Raw genomic sequence first — 6,291 nt, forward strand, 5'->3', positions numbered from 1 at the left:
AAAATTGATTAGCATATTTCCAGTATGGTGATGTCATGATTCTGATCTGATCTCTTGATTGAATAGCAATTAAATTTCAATCAAGTAGGAAATAGAGGTGCCACTTGTTACTCCTTCCTCCTTTGCACTCTATTTCTTATCATTATGTAACATAGCCAATAATCTTGGGAGATGCTTGTTAATCTGCGACATTAAAGGAAAAAAGTGCCATGTGCACGCGTTCCATGAAAGCTGGAGTACTTATTGAAAAATATATCCTTTCAAGACCATAGTTCTGGCCAAGAAAGCTGCTTCATCAATGGAGTCATAGAGAACGCCATATGATTTCAAAGGTGTAATAAAGAAAATGAAAAGACTTTATATGGATATTTTAAAGGCAAATGCACCTAAGTATGCATCCTGAAACTGAACAGAAAAAAACGAGTGAATAAAGAACTAGGAATAATATTCCCACCTAAGTATCCCATATTAACAGTTTTACATAAAGAACTAGCAGACTCAGAACTAAATAATAGTGTAAGTTTTACCTTCACTTACAAAAATAGCTTTAAAAATCAAGTAAAAGTTATTTGGCCATTTTAAATTTTTAATTAGTTTCTGCTTAACTTCACTTATTTTGCTTAAATATATTTTGAAAAATAGGTAATTTAATTATTTATTTATTACTATAGTTTTATTAAAATAAAGTTGTGTGATATAAACATTTATATTTGTAATTTCTTTATAATATTTTTAGAATTTTATGTCTAGTCATATATTTTGATTTTATTTCAGAGCAAATGAATATTTATCTTCATTGTTGTTTTTTGAGGATATTTATTTATATTGTTTCATGCTATATTTATTTATTTATTTTCATTTTTTTCAAACTCATAATAAGTGTGTATTTTTATATTCTTATCTTATGAGATGCAGCGGGAGGGATGATTGCATTTCCTTTGTTTTGGTAAAAACTTACACGATGTGATTGAACCATGAATTGGCAGTTGGCACATGTTCAAAATTTTCAAAAATTGAAATGTAAATATAATAAAGATCAATGTAAAACAAATGTAAAAAGGATTATGATGCGGTAGTAGGAATCAAAACATGGTAAAATCTCCTTAATATAGTCAATTGATAAAAAACAATTAGGGAAACTGAGAAGGAACACGATCTAATTCAACCTCTTTAAACTTCAAACCCATACTTTGTTTTTATTTATGTAAAAGGAGGAATAATAATTCACCCGTCGTGACTAATTTGGGTGAAATTGAAAACCCCTTGTGTATGGTGGCCTGGAATTTTATCGCACCAAAGTTTTTAAAAATATTTTAGAGTTTTTTTCTTTACGAAAATAAACATGTTCATTCATTTAAATTTAAATTGATAAAGTACGTCGGTAAAATATAATACAAAGTCGTTAAAAACAAAAAAGATGAATCTAGGTACAAATTCACATCATCCATATTAATAGCATAAAACAACAATAATACTTATGCCTACAAGTATGACTATATTCAAGTGTCTGAAATACTTAGGTTTCCAGATCTGCAACATTGACAAACCAAAATCATTGATTGAATCTACACTTTTTAATAGCATAAAACAACAACAATACTTATGCCTACAAGTATGACTATATTCAAGCGTCTGAAATACATAGGTTTCCAGATCTGCAACGTTGACAAACCAAAATCATTGATTGAATATACACTTTCTCAAAGATAGTTTTTCAATCTGAATCAAATAAACATTGCAATAAGACAAGAAATAAAAAAACACACCGCACAAAGACGTGAAATCAAAAAACAAATGACTTGTACAAAGACGACAAAATAACAAAAATAAACGAAGTAGGATTGAAAATATGTGAAAATCACTTATTTAACTAAAAAATAATTCGGATGGGTGATTTTGGATCAAAAATATTGACCCTAAATCACACATCTTCGGTAGATAAGAAGAAGAAAAGTAGTGCGACTAGGGTTTGAGAAGGAGTGAGAAAGCTCTTACATTTTTAAGACTTTTTTGTTGCTAAAATAATATCTTAAAATCTCAATTTGATACACCCCTTAAGACTCAAATTGTGAACCTAATTGTTGGATATGAAGTCAAGGGTATTTTGTAATCTAAATCGTAGTACTTATGTATGAGTTGCAACATTGTAAACCTAATTTATTCACTATCAGTAAGATAAAACTACGTACAACTCCTTTGTAGTTGCAGACGTAGGCGTACTTGACTAAACTTCGTAACGAAACATTGTGTTTCATTGTTTGTGCTGTATCAACAAATTGAAGTTTTGTTTTAGGCAATGAGAATTAATTATTGGTGAACTTGTTTTAATTTGCCCTCAAACTTTAATTATTTCCTTGAACATATAACTTAGCTTATTAAAATATAGAGAAGTAAAATAAAGAAAATGAAACTGTGTATGGAATTTAATAAAAAGGAAAATGATATTCACAGCGAACTAACTCAACACGAAGGTATCACAACACATGTGGCATGATTTCCACTCACCACCATTTATTGTGTTCCAATTTTTACTCCCAACCCACCATGATAGCCGCTCAACCTTGAATTTTCATTGGGTGAATATTGGTTCGGGAACAGTTCGCGATAAAATATTTCGATGTTTAGCATTGCTCTAAAATTCATATTATACCATTTATACATTAAGAGTTGACACTTGTTGAGACAAAATCCTTATTTGATGTTTTAAAGATTACAAACATATTATATTTATTTAATCTTGTTATCTACTAATTCATTTTGTGAGAATTTGTTTCATGAGAACAATCTGAGAACGTTCTGGCAAATACGATGAAAATGAAACAGTACATCAAAAGTGAACAAGTCTGCACAGCAAGAAAGCATGGCAAAATAGCATTTAATAAATGTCTCTTGGGCCTTAGGAAAAGGGTTCGACCCATTTGGATCCAAGAAGCCCATTAAAGAAAAAATGCACATGGCTTAAAGCATGACATCACTAAAACAAAGGACAATGACATCATCTGCATTGGGCAACAAGTTATACAGCTCATAACAGCTGGTTATCTCATGCGCAAGCAAGCAACAGTGCTGTAAAAGCCAGGCTGTTCATACAGAACATTCTGAGAACGTTCTGGCTATTTTAAAGAAGAAAAGAGAAATCAATTGAGTCTTTGGACAGCTATCAAAAACGTGTCCAACAGCTCTATTTTCTCCCTTGATCACCAAGACACTCCTCACCTATAAATACAAGGGCCTTTGAAGGTTATAAGCAAGAGTTTTGCAAGCTAATATCTCTCTAAGTGAAAATCATCACTACAAACAAAGCTCTTCGCAAACAAAGCAAATTCCAAGCTCTCTCACTATATCTCTTGGATCTTCTCTTTCGAATTTGCTATTGTAAAACTCAAACTACGAGTTGAGTATTTTATTTGATCCACACAAATCTCATTATACAAAGTGTGTTGTATTCTTCTCAAGTCTATTGGGCTTAATAGTTTGAGGTAGAAAATTCCAACCTTTCTTTTGCTAGTGCGCAAAGAATTGTAGAAGCCTGCTGAGGTTGATAATACAGGTGTAACGGACTGATCTGGTGTGATCAAGATCTTATAGTGCTAGTCAGAAGTTTCTGTTAGCAAGAAAACTATAGTGGATAATCTCACACGAGGTGTGGGGACTGGAAGTAGTCGGGTTTGGTGAACCAGGATAACTCTCCTGTGTTATTCTTCTTTCTCTCTCTCTTTATTTAAAGTTGCACAACACACACACTTTATCACACTTACATTAATCTCCAGAACATTCTGGTCCAAGATAAAACATTTACTTAAATATTTAACTAAGGTTTAAAATCAGCATATAATATTGTTTTATCATTCTGTCATCATTCTCCAGAACATTCTAGTCTTTGTTAAAATAAACTTATATTTTAACTTAACATCATTTTTCTCATTCTGCTTATAATCATTCTTTAGAACATTCTGTTTTGATTAAATTGTTATATACTCTAAACTTGTTGAACTAACGTACACCAAGAACATTCTTGAGTATATAAATCCAAACTTAACTTTCAGGAATAATTTTTAAAAGGGTCACAATTCAAACCCCCCCTTTCTTGTGACGTTTATTGCTACTTCAATTGGCATCAGAGCCCGGGCTCTACAAAAACACCTAACAAGTGTTGGAGGAAAAGATTCAGGAAGAAGGCAATGTCAAAAGAAAAGTATATACCAGAAGGTCTATCATGCACAAGACCACCATTCTTCAATGGAAAGAACTATTATTTCTGGAAAGGAAAAATGGAACTATTCCTCAGATCCCAAGATGTGGATATGTGGAAAATAATCACAAATGGGAATCATGTACCCGTGACAACTGATGCAACAACAAAGGTGGAAACAATTACACCAGAAGCATCATGGTCAAAAGAAGATAAAGAAAAAATACTCCTAAACTCTAAAGCTCGACTCTTTCTATCATGCGCACTAAGCATGGAAGAAAGTGAAAGAGTTGATGAATGTGATACTGCAAAACAGGTTTGGGACACTCTAAAAATCCATCATGAAGGAACTAGTCACGTAAAAGAAACAAGAATAGACATTGGTGTAAGAAAATTTGAAATCTTTGAAATGAACGAAGATGAGAACATTGATGAAATGTACTCCAGATTCACATCCATTGTGAATGAATTAAGATCACTTGGAAAAACTTATACCACTCATGATCGGATAAGAAAAATATTAAGATGTCTTCCAAGCACATGGAGACCCATGGTAACTGCAATCACACAAGCTAAAGACTTAAACTCTTTAGCCCTTGAAGATCTCATTGGATCATTAAAGGCTCATGAGACGTTACTTCAAGATGATAAACCTTCAAGGAAAGGAAAGATGGTTGCTCTCAAAGCATCTCAAAGCGAACAAGAAGATGCCATTACACAAAGCGAAGGAATCAAAGAATCCAATGAAGAAGAAAACATCCAAGGAGAAGCAGAAGACGAACTAGCTCTCATCACAAAGAAGATTCAAAGAATGATGAGAAGAAGAGATCAGATAAAGAAATACTTTCCTAACAAGAAAGACAACTCAAAAGGAGAAATTGACAAAAGTCAAGTAACCTGCTTCGGATGCAACAAACTAGGGCATTACAAAAATGAATGTCCATTAAACAAGAAGACTCAGAAGAAATCTCCCTACTCAAAATTGATGTTTACATGGGATGATCTTGAAGAACCAAAAGATGAAGACACTGAAGCCAACATGGTTCTAATGGCGAATTCAGAAAACGAAGAGGTAATTCTTTTTGACCAACCTCAAGTATACAAAGAGTTAGAAAATAAATTTGATAGTCTTCTATTTGATTCAAATTTTTTAACAAACAAATGTCACTCTTTACAAAAAGAAATTTCTGATTTAAAGGAAGAAAAAGAAAAGCTTCAAACTTTGAATAATGATCAAAAGAAAACTATTCAAAGTTTACAAGATTCTTATTTTCAAGCAACTGAAAAAATAAAAGCCTTTGGAAAAACCAAACTTCCTGAAAACTCTAGGAATGAAAATATTGTTCTTAAAAGAGAAGTCAAAGAACTTAGAAATGATCTTTCACAGTTTATAAAATCAACAGAAACATTTCAAAAAATTGTAGGTTCACAAATGGCAGAATTTGACAAAACTGGTTTAGGTTTTAATCAAATTTATGAAAAGTGTCTTATACCACAAAAATTAAAATGTTCATTCTGTAAGAAACAAGGACATCATGAATCTATTTGTTTTCATAAAAAGAGAAAACAAGAAATAAAAATAGATCAGACTATCTCAGAACATTCTCAAGAACATTCTTCTTCAGTAAAAAGAAAAGAATGCTCATATTGCAAAAGATTAGGTCATCTAGAAGTAAACTGTTTTCTCAAGATTAAACACCTTGAGATTTGTGAAGCTAACCAAAAAGGACCCACATCTTCATGGGTACCTAAGGAACCACTAACTCAAAATGCAGGGATCCTCACAAGATGCAAGAACAAAGCCATGGTACTTGGACAGTGGCTGTTCTAGACACATGACTGGGGATAAACAATGCTTCATCTCCTTCGTAAAAAAGGAAGGAGGTCTAGTAACCTTTGGAAATAATGACAAAGGACAAATTAAAGGTAAAGGTATTATTGGTAAGAAAGACTCTGCAAAAATTGAGGATGTTCAATATGTTGAAGGTTTAAAACACAATCTATTAAGCATAAGTCAATTATGTGATAGTGGATTTGAAGTTGTTTTTAAACCTAACATATGTATAGTAAAACATACATCCTCAGGTAAGATTTTCTTT

The 6,291-nt window shown here is 32.1% G+C and overlaps 1 pseudogene; it reads left to right on the plus strand.

The window, feature by feature from the left end:
* The first annotated feature begins 4,050 nt into the window (after positions 1-4,050).
* Positions 4,051-6,041, plus strand: LOC146932454 (uncharacterized; annotated as a pseudogene).
* The last annotated feature ends 250 nt before the right edge of the window (positions 6,042-6,291 follow it).

Source organism: Medicago sativa, chromosome 4, assembly GCF_051527215.1.
Source record: "Medicago sativa cultivar Bolivia chromosome 4, Bolivia_mono, whole genome shotgun sequence".
Taxonomy (NCBI): domain Eukaryota; kingdom Viridiplantae; phylum Streptophyta; class Magnoliopsida; order Fabales; family Fabaceae; genus Medicago; species Medicago sativa.